This window comes from Pogona vitticeps, chromosome 4 (genome assembly GCF_051106095.1).
Source record: "Pogona vitticeps strain Pit_001003342236 chromosome 4, PviZW2.1, whole genome shotgun sequence".
NCBI lineage: Eukaryota > Metazoa > Chordata > Lepidosauria > Squamata > Agamidae > Pogona > Pogona vitticeps.
The window spans coordinates 58,574,942-58,594,144 of NC_135786.1; the positions used below are offsets into that span (position 1 = coordinate 58,574,942).

General features: G+C 46.3%; 1 protein-coding gene across 1 annotated transcript in view; it reads left to right on the plus strand.

Annotated features, from left to right (window-relative positions):
* The first annotated feature begins 6,075 nt into the window (after positions 1 to 6,075).
* The window catches only part of SLC6A17 (solute carrier family 6 member 17), a 71,087-nt gene continuing 57,959 nt past the window's right edge, over positions 6,076 to 19,203 (plus strand). Inside the window, exon 1 of the mRNA XM_020810010.3 lies at positions 6,076 to 15,415. The gene's annotated coding sequence lies outside the window, so the exon portion shown is untranslated. The remainder of the gene's footprint in view (positions 15,416 to 19,203) is intronic.

Here is a 19,203-nt window from a genome sequence, read left to right on the forward strand (position 1 = left end):
TCTTCCATGAGATATAATCCAGAACAATAGCAGGAATCTGCTTTTAAAATATATTATTGGCAATGCCTTTGGAAACTAATAATGTAGCCACCTGTAAATAAGTTACACATCTTGAGGATGTCACAAAGTCACATTTCAAAAGTGATACAAGTGAGAGTGATGTTATATATTCTGGGGATGGGCATAACAATTGGCGTTTTCTAGTTTGTAGATACATTTAGCAGGTCTTTTGAAGAGGCATTTTGAGTAGAATATTAAAAGTTTTATGCCATTTTCCCATCAACCTTCCCCCCTCCCAAAAAACAGAAAGTAATAATGAGAGAGCTATTATTGTAACAATAATAGTAGTGGAGAGGTAGTGCTGTGTAGTGGATAGAAATGAGTCCTAAGTTCAAAACCCCACAAGGTCTCAGAAACTCCCTCCAGGGTGGCACTGTTAAACAGCCATGAACATTATGCATCTCAAAAGTCTTAGTAGGGTCACCTTGAGTTGGAAGGAACTTGATGGTACATAACCACAGTGATGATGACAATTATAATAAATTAGTTAGGGGGTTGCAACAAGTTTCATAGTGAAATACATTGTAAAAGTAACTTTCCAACTCTAACATGTCCAAACTTTAAATTTTAGTTTTAAATCTCCACTGCGGATACAATTTCATGTTAGTATGTGAGAGCATCTTGTTCAGAAGCCTCCCCATAAGGCCACCATGTCATCATAAATGAATAACATATTTAGTTGTGGTGCCTCAGTTCAAGCAATGTCTGATGCAGAGCTGACCAAAGAGATTCTGGTGCTAGAGTTAAAGGGCACCCATCTTCCCCACCACCACCACTACCACAACTCCACATAATGGAACAAGCAAGGGAATCTTATTTCAGTTTTGGTCTTGGGGTGGTGTCCCTCTCCATCTGTGAGGACAACAAGTTAGCTTAAAGGGCGTGGGCCAGGCCAGGAGAGACACACAGCTCTGCCTTCAGAACCTTGTAACTGCTTTCTCAGCCCTCTGCCTCTTTCCTGTCTCCCCGGCTGCTTCTCAGAACAAACGTTCAGGGCAACAATAGGGTGCACCACATCGTGCACAGTGCCTGCTGGGATTGACTGCTTCTCTGGTTCCTCTCATGGACCTTCTCCAGTTTCCTTCAACCCATCAAGAGAAGATGACAGAGCAAGTCAGCCGTCTAGTCTGTGCCTGAAATCAGTCTCACTCGTGCTGCCACTAGAGAACTTGAACAGTCTGGGGACTGTACACGAACATTAGTTGTCTGCTGCAACTATCCTACTCAGTGGCGTCAGGGCTGGTCCTGACCTGGCAAAAAGATGTCCAAGGAACAGGCCTGAGGCAGAATGAGTATATAATTCAGAGAAAATTGAGATGGAGCCTCCAGTACAGAGTCGCATTGTGCCCACCACACAGAAAAGGGAATTTTCCTTTGCTGGAAGCCCATTTGTCTCATTTGTAGTGCTGTTAAGGTCTTCAGGGAATTTCAGGAGTAAGTCATTCAGCCTTCTCTCCCTGCACTTCCGCCCTGCCCCATGGCCTTGATTTACTGTGATCTATAATAACCTTTTCTTACTGCTGCTAGCTATGGTTAGCTGCCTTAAATATAGTGCAAGCATTACAGTATTGGGATGCCTTTTTAAAAATACAATAAGCAAATATGTAGATGTGCAACAGTTTCCCCTATGAGAGGGCTGTCACAACAGATCCCTCATATTCAATCTTTCACCAGTGAGTGATTTTAGATATTAGCAAGAGTTCTCAAAACCATCCCCAAATAGCTAGAATGCAGCCCATGTCCTTTGGTTATGTGCTTTGTATTTCCTGGAAGAGCTTACTAGGAGTAAACTATCACGTTTTTCAAGCTGAGAAAGGAGAGCTCATGTACCAGCAGCTGAGCAGGATAGCTCTGATGATACAAGTGAAGTGGAGGCAGGGTCTTCTCTGCAAGCCATATGGATCAAAGACACTATCCAAACAAAGTGATACTTACGCATTCGAGTTATACCTGTACACATGAGTAGCAGCTGCTTCTCTTGAGAATATACGCGTTTTAATGCTAAGCAGAAAAGGGAGGGGGAGGAGGAATTTAAAAAGTGAGAGTGCAAAAAAATAATAATTCATGGCTTCATCCCAGAATAGTCCTTGTGAAACTGTGTGTCCTCATTCCCCCCCCCCGCATTCTTCTAGTTGCAGAAAGTCTGCTGTTTGAGTGTGCAAGGTTTTGCCCAGTTGGTGGTCTTTGGGTAGTCAGTACTAGCTATGGATGGGGGAAGAGGGACAGACTCTTGAAAACATATTTCATGAATTCTGGACGCATCCCCAACACTGCTTCTCTCAAGCGGAAGACTAACTCACAGAACCAACCTGTCAACTTGGAAGAGCTTCTGAAAGAAAGATAAGCAAATGGATGAAATACAAACACAGAGAAATCTGTCACACAATCTCTCACCACCCACTCTTTACTTTGTATCATGCACCCACATTGGCATTTTAGTTGCCTTTGATTGGGTTCAGAGATTGGCATCACTGCTCACCAGCCAAGACCCACACCTTAGCAAGGGAACCGGTGCTGGTCCCCCTCCCCCATCCCATTCCTGCTGTGCACCTGCTCTCTCTAAAGCTTGAGAAGGGTGGACTGAGGAAGGACAGAGATGCAAGGAGAAAGAGCCTCAGTCTCTACTTGCCTCTGCTTTCAGGTTTCTGGGCAGTGGTGTGGACTGGGACCAGAGAGGCAGAGGAAGCACATAGGTAGTGGTGAAAGTGGCAAGCAAAAGTCAGGACGTTCCATTCAAACAATGCAGTACATGTACATAATTTCCTTCTTATCATCCTTGTTGATAACTAATTAGTTTGTGTCCTTTTTTTTCCAGCAACAGAAATAGATTTAGCTGGTTATTCTGTTATTCCTACCTTCCAAGAAATGTGCAATGTAACATCTGGCTGTCCTTCCTGATAACGGTTAAGTACTGGATTGATGAGACAAACCTTTAACTTTTTATAAAAACTGCATAGATATATATACTGTTGTTTCCATTTGTTCTGAATGGTACAGGCATAATCTCAAAGTAAGCTTTTTTTTTTAAAAGGCATCCCGTCTATAACTGCTGAATGTAAACAGTTAAAATGACCTGGGAAATCTGACAATATATTCTGCTGTTGTATGCCTAGCTTGTTAAAATTCTCTCTTGGTGCATTGTGAGTCATTGTTCCTGGTTTGTAGTTCACTGCACCAGTTCCTTGCCAGCTGCTACTCCACGTGGCTATTCCCACATGTCATTGGATTCACAAATCGTGATGCTAGCTTGGCCTAACTCCCCCTCCCCCACCACTGCTTTCCTCAATGGGTGAAGGTGGCACGGAATGAGGAACTATACCTTTAAGTTTACTAAATACAGAGATACCCTCAGCACCATTCAACCGTGGCGCTCTTGGACTGCTGAAAAAAGAAGATTTTGGCAAGGTTGCCAAGGGCAAGAGAGGGCCTGGGTAGGATAATTCAGGGATTGGGTGGGTGAGGGGATGATCTTTTCATTGCTGACAGAAGAACAAAGAGGAAGAATGCCACTTTCTTGCCTGGATCTGCAGGATGGCATCTTATGATTATCATTGTCATCATAATTATTAAGCACTTAATGCCTTGTGATGGGAATAACAGAAGAGGAGCAAGCTCTAAGGTGAACATCTAATCCCTGACAACAGCCAGAGCAGAATCCTGTTGAGATGGAGAGCAGCCTGACGTCAAAGAGAGGCTTAAAATACACTGGCAAGGAGCAGGGTGGGTGTGGGTGGGAGGGAGGGATGAAGTCACATGACAGTTGTGAAACATGAGCTGCCCTTTTGAAGCACAAACCTGGGCTAGAGGGGACTGTAGAAAGTGCCGGCAAGGAGACTTTTTTCGTCCTTGCATCACTTCTCAATGATTGTGTGGCAGTATCCAGAGAGAACTAGAATAGAACAGTTTCTGCCTAGGAATGCCCCCAAGCTGGTAAACTTACTTTTAAAATGCAATTCTTTACAATTATACTCCCAAGCCCCCCTCCCAAACTAGTTAGTGACCCCTGTAGTTATAGTTTCAAAGAATGATTATTTGCTTGCTCATTTCCCAAAGGTAACTACAATAGTTATGGTTTACATTACATTTTTAAGAGCCACCAGCTACAAAGCACATTCTCTTCCGGTTTACCTCACTGTTATCTGAAGATCCCTAACAGAGTGCAGGACAGCCCTTCAACCCTGTGATATCCCTCCTCTTCTGTTTAGTAAGGCCACACTTCGAAAGAATAAAAATAGGCTTAAAAGTGACTCACACCACAAAAGGACTGGGTCCATCTCTTGTTAAGTTGCGGTCATAATGTAACATCATTGCACTTTCATTACTGCAAAAAGGAATTAATTACACAGATTTAATTAATTACTTGTAACTAGTTACTCCCAGTCCTGAAGAACTGAGGTCCTTCAGGACAACTGCCTGGTAAACCCATTCCCATCTGCTTTGCTTAACAGTGGCAGCTAGTCAGCTGGCAAATGGAGAGAGGAAAAAGCCGCAAGCTGTTCCTCGAAAGTGGGGACAGCAAAAGAAATCAGCTGCAGGTTTCCATTTGACTGCCTGCTATTCGAATCTGGTTAATGAGAAGAGCTCTGGACTATTCCGCTGCCATTCACTTACTAGCTATGGACTGTGAACTGGTTGTTGACTTGTTAGTTCGTTCCTTCCTTCCTTCCTTTATTCATACCCTGGCTTTCTCCTTAAAAAGGACCTGAGGCAGCTTACATCATTAAAAGAAAATATTTAAGTTAAAAACAATGTGTATAAAAAAAGGCAGCTTACACCATTAAAAGACAATACTCAAAGCTAAAAATATTAAGTATACAAATATTACCATGGATCAAGCACACACCACTCTGAGAAATGGTAAACAAATGCAAAACTAAAAAACTATTTAAAAATTAAAGCTAGTCTTCACTTGACTACTTAAGCAAAGGAAATCAGCTTGCAAACATTTGTATTTTTCAGCCTGTAACTTGCAGACCAAGTGCTGGACTAGAAAGGATTTTGCTGTGACCCAATACAGCCACACATTCACCTGCCTGTCAGTCTGGGTGCCTGTTCACGCCATAATATTCTTTTTCAGGGGTGAGACACACGGCAACCTCCTGCAGCATCCCTTGCCACCAAAATTCGTTGGTCAGCCACTAGGAGCAATTTAAAATGACCACAGAATGCCTCTTTTTGAGCCGTGCCACTGAAGTTTAGAGGCACAGAATTTTCACAGCTCAACCAGCAACCTCTGCAGCAGAGCTAGAGTGGTTCCTGTGGAATAGAGTTGCCCACCTTTGTTCTACACAGTGAGATCAGGGCTGCCCTGTGATATTTTGCTTCTGCCTGAAGTGGAACAGCAAATAGCACCCCCAGTCAACCTAGTGAAGGTGCATAGGAGCAAAAGATAGCCATGTTATTCTGCTACATGAGGTAACATAACAAAGAAAATATATAATTATTAGCTGCAGTTGTTAGTTGTAATATTTAGTTTCAGAATCTGCCACCTATGGTGAACACCCCAGTGTACCCACTAATTGCAAAGGCAATCCTAGTACAATGCCATTGCTTTTCAGTGGATTTTGATGAGCTGAACTAGTCCTAAGGACGACAGTCCTAGCTAACTACCTTATTGAGAAGTCTGTGAAAAATGGGTTTGAAATAAAATATAGGAACTTCTTGTCTGAACACATGCTGATGCATTCATTGGTTTGTCCAAAAAGTTAACCTGGGTTTGACTTTACTTTGCAGGAAACGGTTGTATAAGTGAGCTACCCCAGACAAAACTGATAGGTAAGATTTTGCAGTGTGGAGCAGTATATACTAGTTCATGGCAGACACTCTACAGCAGTGGTGTCCAGCCTTGGCCCTCCAGATGTTTTGGGACTTCAACTCCCAGAAATCCTGGCCAGCAGAGGTGGTGGTGAAGGCTTCTGGGAGTTGTAGTCTAAGAACATCTGGAGGGCCAAGGTTGGACAAGCCTGCTCTACAGCGTACAACCTCTGAGTTTCCCAGGTGTGTTGCTGTGTTGCAGATAACTGATCCAATCACCCACAGCCAGTAGGATGCTGATGCTGGCTGAAGATAATGAGAGCTGCACTCTGAAATACAAAGAAGGGGACAGGTGGAGGAATGATTCTAGATCATTTGTGGACAACTCCAGCCAGTTTGGCAAGTCAAGTTCAATTCCCCGTTTTTTGCTAGAACCCACAGGACTCTTAAAATGCTAGGAAGGAGTTTACTCTGATCCAATAAGGCAGTATAGTATTTATGGGCATGCAGCCACAGTTAAACCTGCTGAAATGCTCCCAACTAGAGAATATAGGATTCCATAGGGAGAGGAAATAATTATTGCTTAAATATTTCCTAACAATGCTGTAAAATAAGAGCTGGTTTGGAGCATGACTGGCCTCATGGTTCAAAAAGTTGCAGTGTTGCATCAGGCAGCAGCATCCAAAGGAGGCCACTTTTTCTTGCCCCTGAGCTCCACATTTCCGTTTCATTAAAAGGGAGCTTTGGTCCAGAGCAGAGAGATTTTTCCTATTTGTTTCAGATGTGACCACATCTTGCACAGAGCACTTCCCACTGACATCTCACTGCCTTTCTTTGGACCACACTAGCTATGCCCTATGGCTTCTACAATATTCCAGATATCAAAGAGAAATGTAAATCAAGTTTAGAGATGCTAAAAGACCCTGATCTAATAAAGGTCAAGGTTTTTTTTTTTTATCAAGACGAAATAAATAGAAGGTGGAAACAGGGTTGTCATAGGTGACTTGACTTGCATGTAGCTACCACAAGCTGATTTTGGTCTCTCAAAGAACAGGGATGTTACTAGATCATTGGTCTGGTAAGGATGGCTAGGGTTAGTCCTACCTTGAGGCATCAAATTCAAAACATCTTGGTAGTGTGGGAGCAGTGATGGTTATCCTAGCTGCAAGAGTGGGCTCTCCACCCTTCATAAAGCAAAGGGCTAGATTCCCTACTCACGGTTCTCCTGTGGACTGGGGCATTGGCAAAGGAGAGGTGGACAATGCTGTCGAGGCCAGAGGTGTAGCCATGGCGAGATGTGGCATTAAGGAGGAGATTGAAGCAGGAAAGGAGGATTATTGGGTGCATGCCCTGGACTGTGGGGTGTATGTGATGCTCAGAAGGTGCTGCCACTGCCAGAGAAATTGATGGTATGTCACCGTGATCCTGAGACCACTTGCTCAGTCAAGTTGCTCACACTGCCAGGGGAAGCTACCTGAGTCCATCAGTACCAGGCCAAGCACTGAGAGGGACGGAAACTCAAGAGCCAGTGTCAAGCCTGCTGCTAGCAAAGGAAGCAGCAGGGGCAAGCAGTCTTGCGAAGCCCCACAGTTAGCGTGCCTACTGGTCTCCAGAATATCAGCCCCCATCTTCTCCATGCCCCACTACACAGGAAAGGTCAACAAGGTCTGGGCGGAGTCCCCTGCTGGCAGGGACTATGAAGGGATGGTGAGGGAAGGAAGCCGTCACCACTCTCTTCTAGGGAGAACTGACTGTGGGCCTCCGGCACCTTTCTTGCAGCACTCTGTGCCTGACCCACCTGCAACTTAAGGTGTCTTAGAACTAGTAGAGGCTCCACTCCTCCCAGTAAAATACTTTTTAGTGACTGTCCCAAAGACTGTGGATGTGAAGCTAACTCTCTGGCACCTTGAGTTGCTAGTTTGTTGTTCCAATGAAGAGCCTGCTCCAGCAACTACTCTTCATGTTGTCATGGAAGAGGGTGTAGGGGCTACTCACAGATAGGCCTCAGCACTGGGCTGAAAACAACAGAATGAAGTTTAACAAGAATAACTGCAGAGTTCTACTCCTAGGAGGTTAAAAAAACCCAAACACAGTTACAAGATGTCAGAAACTTGGCTCAATAATGCTACATGCAAGAAAGATGTTGGAATTGTTGTAGGTCACAAGCTGAATAAGAGCCAACAACATGATTTGGCTGCAAAAGAGGACAAAGCTATTTTAGCTTGGCTCTCAGGAAGGAAGATTGTATTTTCAGGCTTTTGGACCTGGCTGGTACGGTTTCCCGCAGGGCACGTTTGCCTCCTGTTTTGCTTGCTGAGAGAAAAGCTGAGCGACAAGGGAGACGCAAGTACTGTACTGGGAGCAGTGGTGAGGGGGTGGTGCTTCCCCCTCTGCCTCTAGCCATAGGAGAGCTTGGGCCACTTCACCTTCAGGCAGTAGAACCACTATTGTGGCTTTTAATAGGAATGATTCAGAGGAAATATTAGCAAGCTGTGACAGTGCTGTACAGTAACAGAAGAATTCGCACATGGTGAACCCCTTCATGCCTCATGCAAGTAACAAACGCCTCCTGGGATCAAATCTATGTCTAGCCATCCTTGTTATCAACGTAAGTGTTTTTCTTACCCTTTTCACCCATATACATCGGGTCTAATTCCTCTTCTTTGTCCCCTTGTGGTCAGAAGCCCACCCTCTCCAAACGTCAATGTTATGTTCTCCCAAACTATTCCCTCCCCTTTTCTTCTTTCCTTTCTGTCAACCTGAAATTACTATGAATGAACGGATGGATGCTGAACATGTGATTCTGTCACCATGGAGACAGATGGCAGCTGTAAGATGTAAGACCCAGGATCACAGGAGGCCAGCTGCATAACCAGCAAGTTATTTATAGGCTGGTGTTTGTGAATTTATGGAATTGCGTCTGTATTTTAGTGTCGTATTTCATCTTCACCATGTCCCATCAGGTGGGGCAGTGTGTGGGATTATTATTCCTTGCAGGCAGATATTATACAAATCCCCACAGAATGAGAATTAATGTGGAGGAGGGAGGATTCTTGGGAACATATGCTGAGATCAGGACTGCTTGGAATTCATGTTCTCCCTTTGTTTTGGTTTAAAAAAAAAAAGACAGTCCTATAAATCTACCCACGCTGCTCAAAGAACTCCGGAAGACTCATGCGCCGTTGAATAGATGTGTATTTCTCAGACTTGTTGAAGAAGGCCGACCCAAAATATTTTGCTGCCTGAGGCAACAAATAGTGGCCATCTTTAATTAAAGTAGACATGGGTGGTCATATTATTTTTGCACTTTGACAGAAAATCCCACATGTCTGTCCTTGAGAGTAAAAAAAAGATAATATTAATATATAGACTAACATTTTGTTGCTTAATGTAGTAAGTCACACTAGAATAGGGCCACTGAATCAGTGGGGCTTTGGTGAGAACTCCTCTGTATGTTCCATTGATTTAAGTGGGCAAACTCTAGTTGTGACTTACTATACTAAATAACAGGATGTTATCCAGTGTCACCCACTCTAACTTGATAGGTTTTCAGACTGGGTTTTTTTTTCCTTTGTTGGAGGTAACTAAGGGTTTAAGCTTGGGATTTTTTTCATATTATTATGCTCCATGTGTAAGTGGAATACTTTCATTTTTATTGCTGTTATACATGCTGAAATAAAAGAATACAATTTGTTGTTGTTGTGGCTGTTGTTATGTGGTGTCAGGTTGCCTGCGATCCATGGTGACGATGAATGAGTGACCTCCAGGGTGTCCAATAATTAACAGCCTTGCTCAGCTCTTGCAAACTCAAGCTGTAATTCCTTTAGGGAGACAATCTCATAGTTAGTCTTTTTCTTTTCCTGTTACCTTCAGTTTTTCCTGTCATTATTGTCTCATCTTTTTGTGATGTATCGAAAGTATGACAGCTTCAGTTTCTGCATCTATCAGCCTTACTGAAATTTGCATACAAAGCATGTGAAATGTTGTTGAGCTAAATCCCATCCTCACTTAGGTCAAAGGATGTCAGTGGCCGATGGTTACAGAACAGGTAAATATACCTTTCATCCTTCCCACAATAGGTAACACTAGCAAATATAACTGGCTTTGCTTGAGTTAAAAACCCATCTCTCTTGTGTGTAGGAAATTCGTTAACTCATGTCCCCCGTGCCAGAATTCTCTGAATGGTGTATGTGAGCACCCCCCACTCCCTCCATAGTGACATGATGAGTAATAGCAGAACCTCTTTATTAGAGCAACGGAACTCCTTAAAGGACCAACAGGGCTAAACAACATAAAACAATAACTTTAAGGTGCCAGAGAGTTGACTTCACTCCCAAAGTCTTTTGGGGAAGAGAAACCCTTTACCAGTCTTTCACTAGGAGGAGCAGAGCCACTGCCTCCTCTACCAGTTTGAGGATACCTCTCAGGTGAGCCAGGCAGGGAGGTCCACAACCAGGGTGCTACGTATATGCAGCCACTCAGTTATTCTTGGAGGAGGGTAGCGAGAGCTCTTTCTCCCACTACATCTCCAAAGTCCTCACTAGCAGCAGGTGCCCCATGGGTGCGCCAACCCTCTTGAAAGGCACAGCCCAACTCTACCTGGACCTGGCTAGGCTCTCCAGTGTAGCATGGCACAGAAGGAGGAGGTACAGGAGGAATACCATCCCACTGGCTGTGAGTAGGCTGGCTGGGAGATCTCTGCTGTGGGGCCTGTTGCTCCTGCTGCTTCCTCTGCCAGCGATGTGCTCACCTCTTGTTCTCAAGCTTCCAAGCCTCTTGGTGCAATGGCCTTGTCGTGGCAAATTCAGGCAGCCTCCTCAGCATCTGATGTCAGGATTATGGTGGCGGATGGTCTCCCAGCTGGTAACAGCAGTACCTCCTGGGCCTCAAGCACCTCCCAATCCAGAGCATCAGCCCAGCAGACCTCCTCTCCTGCCTCACTATCCTCCTTACATTCAATCCCAGCCATTGCTACACCTGTGACTTTGAGAGAATCATCCACATCTCCACTGCCAATGGCTCAGTCTGCAGGTTGATTCTCAGGGAGGTGGACAACCTGCTCCCACTGGCAAGGGGTTTGGGGCCAGTCCCACAGTGTACATTAAAGAGCCTGCTATAAAATCCAAGCATAGAAATACAAACAAAGTATAAAATTGTGGAACAGAGAAAAAGATTTTAGAATCAGTAACAGAGAAGAGTCTCAAACAGTCAGCCTTTCAAATGTTAAAAGCCTATAAAACCCTTGTAAAATAACTGAGAGCTGGCTGGATAACTCAGAAAATTAGATGTCTGGCTATGGAGCCAGAGTTTGGGAATTTGATTCCTCATTGTCCCTCCTGCAAGTAGAGCCAACCTATGTGGCCTTGGGCAAGCTGCAGTTCCCCCAAAAGAAGAGAATGGTAAGCCACTTCTGAGTGCCCTATACCAACCCTGAAAAGGGTTGTCATAAATCAGAACTGACTTGATGGAGACAGATTATTAAAACAACTAACAGGGTTTTTTTTTTCATTTTATTTTTTAAAAGACCACTGCTCACCTCTGTTGATATACTATCATGAAATGCCTGAATGGAAGTCAATCCTGATGCACTCAGTGGAGCTTCCTTCCAGCAGAGATTTGTATACTGTTGTTAAGCTTGGTAAATTACACATTGCTTTGGAGCAGCAGATTATTATTGTCACTGTTGTTCTTCCATTGCCAAAGTAGCTGGCAGCCTTTGTGAGTTATTAGCATGTTGTCTGGTTGTTACAGCTATTCCAGAAAAATTCATGGTGGTGCCTTTTAGTTTCCTCTAATGGCCAGTTCTGACAATTTACCTTATTAAATTACAAAAAAATAAAATTAAAAAATTAAAAAGAAATGCAGAAGCCAAAGCAAACACTTCTGTTGTCGGCTTCTTTCTAGATGTCTTGAGCTGAAAAGTGGCATAAATCCTGAATCATCCTGTCAAAGTGCCTTTAAGACTCTTAAAATGTCTGTTAAAAGGAAATATTGAAGAACACATTGCCCATTATACTAAAAAACAACAACTTTGAAACTACTTGTCACATTACTTTTGAAATATAACTCTAGTGCACCTTTATTATTCCAAACCATAACTGGTTTAAGGTAACTACATTATTCATAGATTTGTGCTTCCATGTTCTGACTTTTAGACATGAGAACAGAATTGTACCCGTACGCTACTGTCCTGTATGTATCTATTCAAAAGCAAATCCCTTTGATTTCTTTGGGGGTTAGCAAGGTTGCAGCTTTGGTCTGGAACAGGTCTCTTGAGAATGTTTTTTAAAATAGGCCAAAAGCAAGGAACAGTCATTTTTAGTTGACCTGTATGACCAAAACAGATCTTTTGTTTCCTTTTTGGTCCCAAAACTGCTATATTTTAAGCATCACTCCTTTGTGAACATGACCTAATTGTGTTCCTACACGCTGTGGTGAGCTTCCTGTCCTGTCCCTGGCTTATCTGCTCATGAGAGGAACAAGCGGCTCTGTTTGTCTCTTGTAAAACATGTGGGAATTAGGGGTGTCCATTTTTGATTTTGAGGTGAAAATACCACCACCCAGTGAGGGAAGAAAGGGGGGGGCAGGGTGATGCCAAAACAGACTCTGAGAGAGGACAAGTAGAGTTAGACACAAATCTGGGTGTGGAGGTCAGGAAAATTGAGGCCAGTTTTGAACAGAGTCTGGCAGAATCAGACTGACTGCTTGCCTCAAGAGTGGGGAACCTTCAACCCCCAAGTCTGATCCAACCTGCCCTGCCTCCTCCTAGCCTTGTGTTTGTTGCCCCAGGCAACAAGGCCCTCTCCCCTTTTGGGGAGTGCTAGAGGGAAGATTGGGAGCAAGCTAGCTCACAATGGGGAAGTCTCCCTCTTTCATTGGTGCCTGTCTCTCAATGAGGAGTGTGAAGGGAAAGCTTGCGGGAGAGAAGCAGAATCTCCTTGTCACTGTGGCCCTTCTGCTGCTCAGCTAACTAGGAAACACTTAAGCAGCAACAAAGAGGAGCTGCACCAGCATCTCTTAAAAGATTCCCTCCTGTGAATTGAAAAAAAGAGCCTTCTCCACTCCACAGATGACAATGACGACAAAAAAGGGGGAGTTTTCTCCATGTTTCATCTCATCTAGGTAGCTAACTGGATCCAGGTGTGGTGAACACACTGGGCAGGAAAGAGAGACACAAAGCAGGGCTAAGCGCTCTCTGATGATCAGAGGTCAGACCAGTGGGGTGAGGTGGAAGGCAGTAGGAGTGCCAAGAAGGATACCTGTGAGGAGGGCCCATGTTACCCCTCCCTCAGAAGTGAGTGGTGTGTGTTGAAACAGCAAGCACCAGCCCCAAATACTGTTGTCCTTTATCACTGCATAAAAGCCACCTCCAAATCATAAGGTGGGGAGAGAGTAAAGAAAATAACAGTTTTAAAATGTATATCCTGATATTTTTTGCCAACACACTTAAGGAACATTGCAATTTAAAGTACTATAAAGAGCAACAAAAAAGGTCCGACAAATGTCTCCGTATGAAAAGGATCAACCAGTATCTGTTTGTCTGTCTGTTTGTTTAATGCTCCTTTTGCATCCCAGACAGGTGCTCAAGGCATGCGTCTTCATGGTTGTCTTGGATTTTTGGTGGCCTGTTGAAGAGCCAGTGGCATGAACTGCCTTCTCATGCTGGCCCAGAGTGGCCTAGAGGGGAGTTTATCTATCTATTTATTGGGGGAATGAAGAAGATGCCTTCCTGAAGAGTGGGAAAGCACCATGAGCACACTTCAGCTTCCCCTGGGCAATGGTGTGCAGTGGGCAAATCTTTCACTTCCAGAAGTGTTTCACTGTGGCAGAGCCAAATCCACCCACTTTACCGACACCAACCCTCAGATGATGGCTGAAGTTGAGGAAAAATTTCTTCATACATCTCAAGCTCTGACCGCTTCTGGTAAAAAAAAAGAATAGTCCAATTGTCTTGACATTTCAATCGGTTTTTGATTTTTTGCCTATAGTACTGTATTTCATGGGTGTCCATGGTTCTGAATTGTGTGATGCTCCAATACAAATCAGCAAAGATTTCTTTATTACATTTGTGCTCCACTTTAACACTAAAAGATAGCGCTCAAGACAGCTTAACAACTTGGAAAGGAATAAAAACAGAGCACACACACATTTAGTTAAAAAATTATGCAAACCAGGCCACTATGTAAAAAAAAAAAAAACACCATTAAAACTAAGCAAATATATTAAAAACCATAAAAATCAGCAAAAGATCCTAATTAAAAGCAACATGGGAGGGCAGGTTAGACATCATACTACAAAGATGTGTTTTTACACCCTTAAACTCAGTCGGAGGGAAACAGGTAGGGAGCCCCTTCCATAGTCGACCAGGACCAACCACAGGAGAAGGCCCCCTTATGTTTGCTGGTTAGGCGTACTCCTAAAACTGTGGGTATTTTTAAGAAGGCCTCTTCCGAGGATCTTAAAGTGGGGCATAACAAAGCAGTTCAGCACACGACGAAAGTACCAGTTTGGTGCATGAGATGGATTTCGTGGTCCGGGGGCCCTCGAATTTTTCTGGCTTTCCAGACCCAGACCCTGGGTACTGATTAAACTGGTCGCGCCAGTCAGCTATTTTCCGGCTGTCCACGCACTTTCCGACCGCGCACGAACGACTCTCTGGTCTCTACCCGTCACACATTTCATTCCGATCTGCTTGTGTGTATAGGATCCGGATCAAGGAGAGGCGACGCCGTGGCGCGTCGTTCAGCTGGCAGGCGGGCGACCCCTCGCCCGCCGTGTGCCAAAGCCGCTCGCGGCATTCTGGGGGAAAAGAAGACCTCCGCCTTTCGGTGAAGCATCAGGTGTCGCGGGGGGGGGGGGGGCTTGCCGAGAAGGAGGCGACGGCGGCGGCGGCGGCCTCGATGGCCTGAGGTTCGGTGCCGCTACGGCGAGGCCGGCCCACCTCTCGGGGCACCAGGTTTGTTTCTCGGCGGAGCGGCCCGCCGGCTGGCCCGCGCGGCCCCCGGGTCCCAGAAAGGCCACCCGGTCGGGCTTCGCCAGCGAAAGCCCCGCGCTTTCTCCGCTGACGCGCATCGGCGAGTGACTCAACCCTACGTCACCCGCGCCTCGCCAAAAGACCGGCTCCTTGCCTTGGGGAAGAGAAGCCGCTCTTCCGAGGTGCTCTTCCGAGGCATCCGCTTCGGCGTCTCCGGGCTCCGGGCGGCAGCGCGATCCTGCCCTCGGTCGGCGCTCCCTTGGCGGCCCATCCCTCTACCTGCGGGCCAGGCAAGGCTGGGACCGGGTTCCGGCGCGAAGCCACCCCAGAAGCGGCCGGGGCGAGCCGGGCACCGCCAGAGAAGCGGGAAGAGGCGGAGAAGCCGGCGCCCGCCCTGGGACCGGGGGAGCGGGCGCGTGCGTCAGAGCGCGTGGCTCGGGCGCCACCTGCTCCGGTCCGTGTCGCCGGCGCTCCGGTCAGTCGCCCTGGGGCCTCGCTCCGCTGGGCAAGGAGTTGCCGGGGCCGCCCAACTCTTCACAACCCAGCTTTCTTCCCGGGGGCCGGAGGAGGAGCTCCCGTCCGGCGCCCCGGACCCGTCGTGGAGCCCAGCAGCTGGTCGCCGGAGAGGTAAGGGGGGGGGACGACCCTGCGCCTCAGCCCTTCGTCGGGTGCAGGCGATGGCTTGCCCGCGCTCCTCTTGCCTGCCTTGCCCTCCCTCGGTGCCCTCCCTTTCCCCAAAGCAGGTAGGAGCTGCCTGTTCCCATCTCTTCTTACCCTCTCCAGAGAGCGAGCGAGCGAGCGCGAGGGCACTCTTAGTTGCTGGCCAGGATGGGAAAGGGGAGCTCGCTTTTCCTGAGGGCCAGGAAAGAGGGTGGCTGAAGGGCAGAGAAGGAAAATGGGGCCGGGAGGGCGAGGGAGAGGCGCCCATCACCTGAAGCCTAAAAATAACAAGCGATGCGGAACGGAAGGGACCCAAGCGCTCGCCTGCACCACTGGGGGGGGGGAGTCGGAGGCAGATAAAGGGCCCTTTTGCTAAGCGGGCAGCTTTCGTGGAAGAAGGGCTTGTTGCCGAATCGGCATTTAAGCAAAGAGTGGGAAGGGAAGAGGCAAAAACATGCATGTCCTCGGATCTCTGCATCCTGAAGCGTGACCTTCAGCGTAACATTGGGAAAGGGAGCAGAAACCACTCTGCCCTCGTGAATAATTAAAAGCTGGTGCTTGAATTCTCTCTCTCTCTCTCTTTCCCCCACTCCCTCCCTGCCCCCCCCAGCAATTCCTAGCAAGAGTTTAATTTTGGAGCATTAATATGGAGAGCAGCAAACTGCTGCGTCCACTCAATCACTAAACTGGACTTCTGGAGGAGAGGATATTGGTAATTTGGGTTTTGGTTTGAAATTGAACCTTTTTGAAAGGCCTGGGTATCCAGTTTCTGAGCCAGCTTTACCTCTGATGTAATGAGAAAATCACACAGTGGAAGGAAATATTCAGTACTTTAACACATCTGCTAAGTAGTAGATCATGTGAAGGGTTTTGGAAGCAAATATATATAGGCCTGGGTATCCAGTTTCTGGGCCAGCACATATATATATACTGAATATGTGCTGGCCCAGAAACTGGATACCCAGGCCTTTCAAAAAGGTCCAAAGGCAAAAGGCAAAAGGTCCAAAGGCAAAATCTGGAACTGGAGTCCCAAAGGCAGTTCGTGTCGTTCTGCCAACTCCTGCGACCTTGCTGGAACCAGTTGTATTGGCTCTTGCCTTTCCATTGGACCATTTCAGCAATGTGGAGAGGGGGGATCTGCTGCTTGGGTAACAGCCTATCCTCCATACTACTTTACCCAGGCTTCATGCTCTGGAGAGGACACTTCTCGATACAGAGCATGTTACCATAGCCTCTCAAGACTGAAGGATGCCTATGGATGCTGAGATTCCTGGAAGTGATAGCTAGGCCTTAGTATACAGAGATCCAAAGTGCTCTCTAGTTTGAGAAGCAGAAATCAGAAATAATAGGATGCTGTTTGAACTGTATCATAAGTGCCTTAAAAAGAAGTCACATTGGTGATCTCAGAGTGTTCCTGACTCAAATATATAACGGGAAGCCAAAGCAGTTTATGGCCTGAGTTGAAGGGAGAGGGGGAACATACATAAACTAAAAACCTCTGGGTTCGGCGGCCCCTCTTGTATCATGGGCGGCCTGTGTTTGCAAGTGGAGATGGGAACTGTTATTAGCATTTTAGTTCATTGAACCAGAGTGATTCTTGAACCAGATCTTTTATCACTTGAGCTGAGAGCAGGAGGTCACCTTCTCTCCTATTTCACCCACAGAAGCTAACAGGAGGGGCACCTGAACACTACATTACTGCTGGCAGCAGAGCACCTTCCTCTGCTGTTGCTCCTCCGGGCAGATGGTGCATTCTCCAAGATGCTGCGTCCACCCCACTTGCTATCATTTGCTTCCTGGAGTGGCTGCTTCCTCTTCTCTAACCACAGTGCTGGCCCTGAACTGGAACCAAATTCTCACTTCAGATTTCAAAGCTCCTGAAACCATCATTCTCTTCCCATAGTGATGTGGTTTATCCAACTCTAAGGAGGCATCATTCACTGTTATTCCACTTTCTATTGCTGGCCTATCCAACCCTTCTACTGGACCACTTGCTTTATTTTTCTGGCACTGTGCGTCAGAATCTGTGACCTGGTGGGCTGTGGTTAGAGCATGGGAAAGTCACAGTTTTGAGCTACAATTTCCATGATCCCCCACAGTTCAGCCACTGGGTCTGGTGGCTCTGGGGATTGTAGTTTAAATATGCAATGTTCAACTACCCGGGCAAGTTTTTTAGCCCTCTGGTCCTCGTTCCCAACCTCAGGCCACTTCTCTCACAACCTCCTATTGCCTGTAACATCAGGAGTAATGGAGGGGGGTAGTCTTCATCGAACTCATTTTGACAGGTGCCACACCCCTTTGAGGTGGGACTAAGGGATCAAGAATCAACCCAGGCCCCTCCCCTGATTGGGGAGGCTTTAGGATGACGTAGGGGGTTGGGGAGGTCACTGTGGACCTATAGGAGGGGTTGAGAGACACGGGGGGGGGCCGTGATCAGAGAGCAGCCTCAGAATAGACCCCTGAAGTACCTTGTCACCCACACAGCTCTGTAGGCCAATGGGAGGAGGTTGGAGGGGTTTGGCTAGAAAAGAGTTGGCCGTAGGGCGTGCCTTGGCAGGCCCTTAGGTCTCCTGGGTCTGAAAGTCCACAGCAGTTGCCTGAACTGACTTATACTGAACTGACTGATGATTTATAAAGAGTAACAGTTTATTGGCATCTGGAAGGGCAAATGTTCCCCACCCCTGACCTAGAACCACCTAATGATAAGACAAGCATGCATCCACCTCTCTCTACAAATGAACTTTAATTCCATGGCAAAATACCACTGTAAATTAATTGTGTTTCTGGTTGTTTCCCTTCCATATACTATACATGCCATGGATTCTGAGGCTAAATGGCTATGCCTGAAAAATCCTGCAGGGCCTTTTCTGTTGCACTGACCATACATTTTTTCATCAGCCTGTGCCTTCTTCCTAGCTACTGTTTAGCCTCACCTTTTAGAATGACACCTCTATCTATCTTGATGTTCTCAAGTGAATAATAACATTTTCACATGGCTTGGGCTGCCTGTACTGCAGCAAGCTCATGTCCCTGATGCAGAGATTCAGCTTGGACCATCAAGACAGAGCATTTGGTGTGGGGATTCTAGGGTTCCAGCAATAGAGACACCAAGTGGCCTTGGGCCCACCCGTTGTCTGTGCCCCATTTTAAAAAGGTCAGTCAAGATTGTACTCACAAGGTTCTGCATGTGCAAAAGAGAAGCTGGGATGGGAGGATGAGTTAAAAACGGCAAGGCACTTTGTGCGATTGAAAGTGGCCTATGCATTATTAATCGTGCAGAACGCGTTGCTGGTGGCCCCAGGGGTGTGGGTTGAGATCCTGGCATCCATTGGTAGAACTGTCGCTCCCCATCTGCCTCTATCACCTTTCTCTTCCTTAAGGGTGACTTTCCCACTTTCAAGGGCTTCAAACCTCCTTTCTGGTCCAATCCTCTCCCACTCTCCCCCTTTTCAAATCAGAGCCTTCCTTGCCTGCATACTCTAGTTCTCGCAGCAGCAATCCTGGATCTGAAAAGGGAAGGCACGTGCAAGGGCTGGATGCAGAAACTGCTATTCCTGTGTAGGCACAGAAGAAAGGAAGGTAGCCATGTTTGTTCCATTAGGAAAAATAGAAAATCCACAGTTGGGCAGTACATTTATTAGGAGAAATCCTGTTTCACAGAATGTGGGAACTGGGGAGAGAAAGGAGAAGAAAATTTGGCTTGATGTTAACAGCTTAGGTCAGTCTTCTCCAATGAGCACTTTTAGGGTTACTGT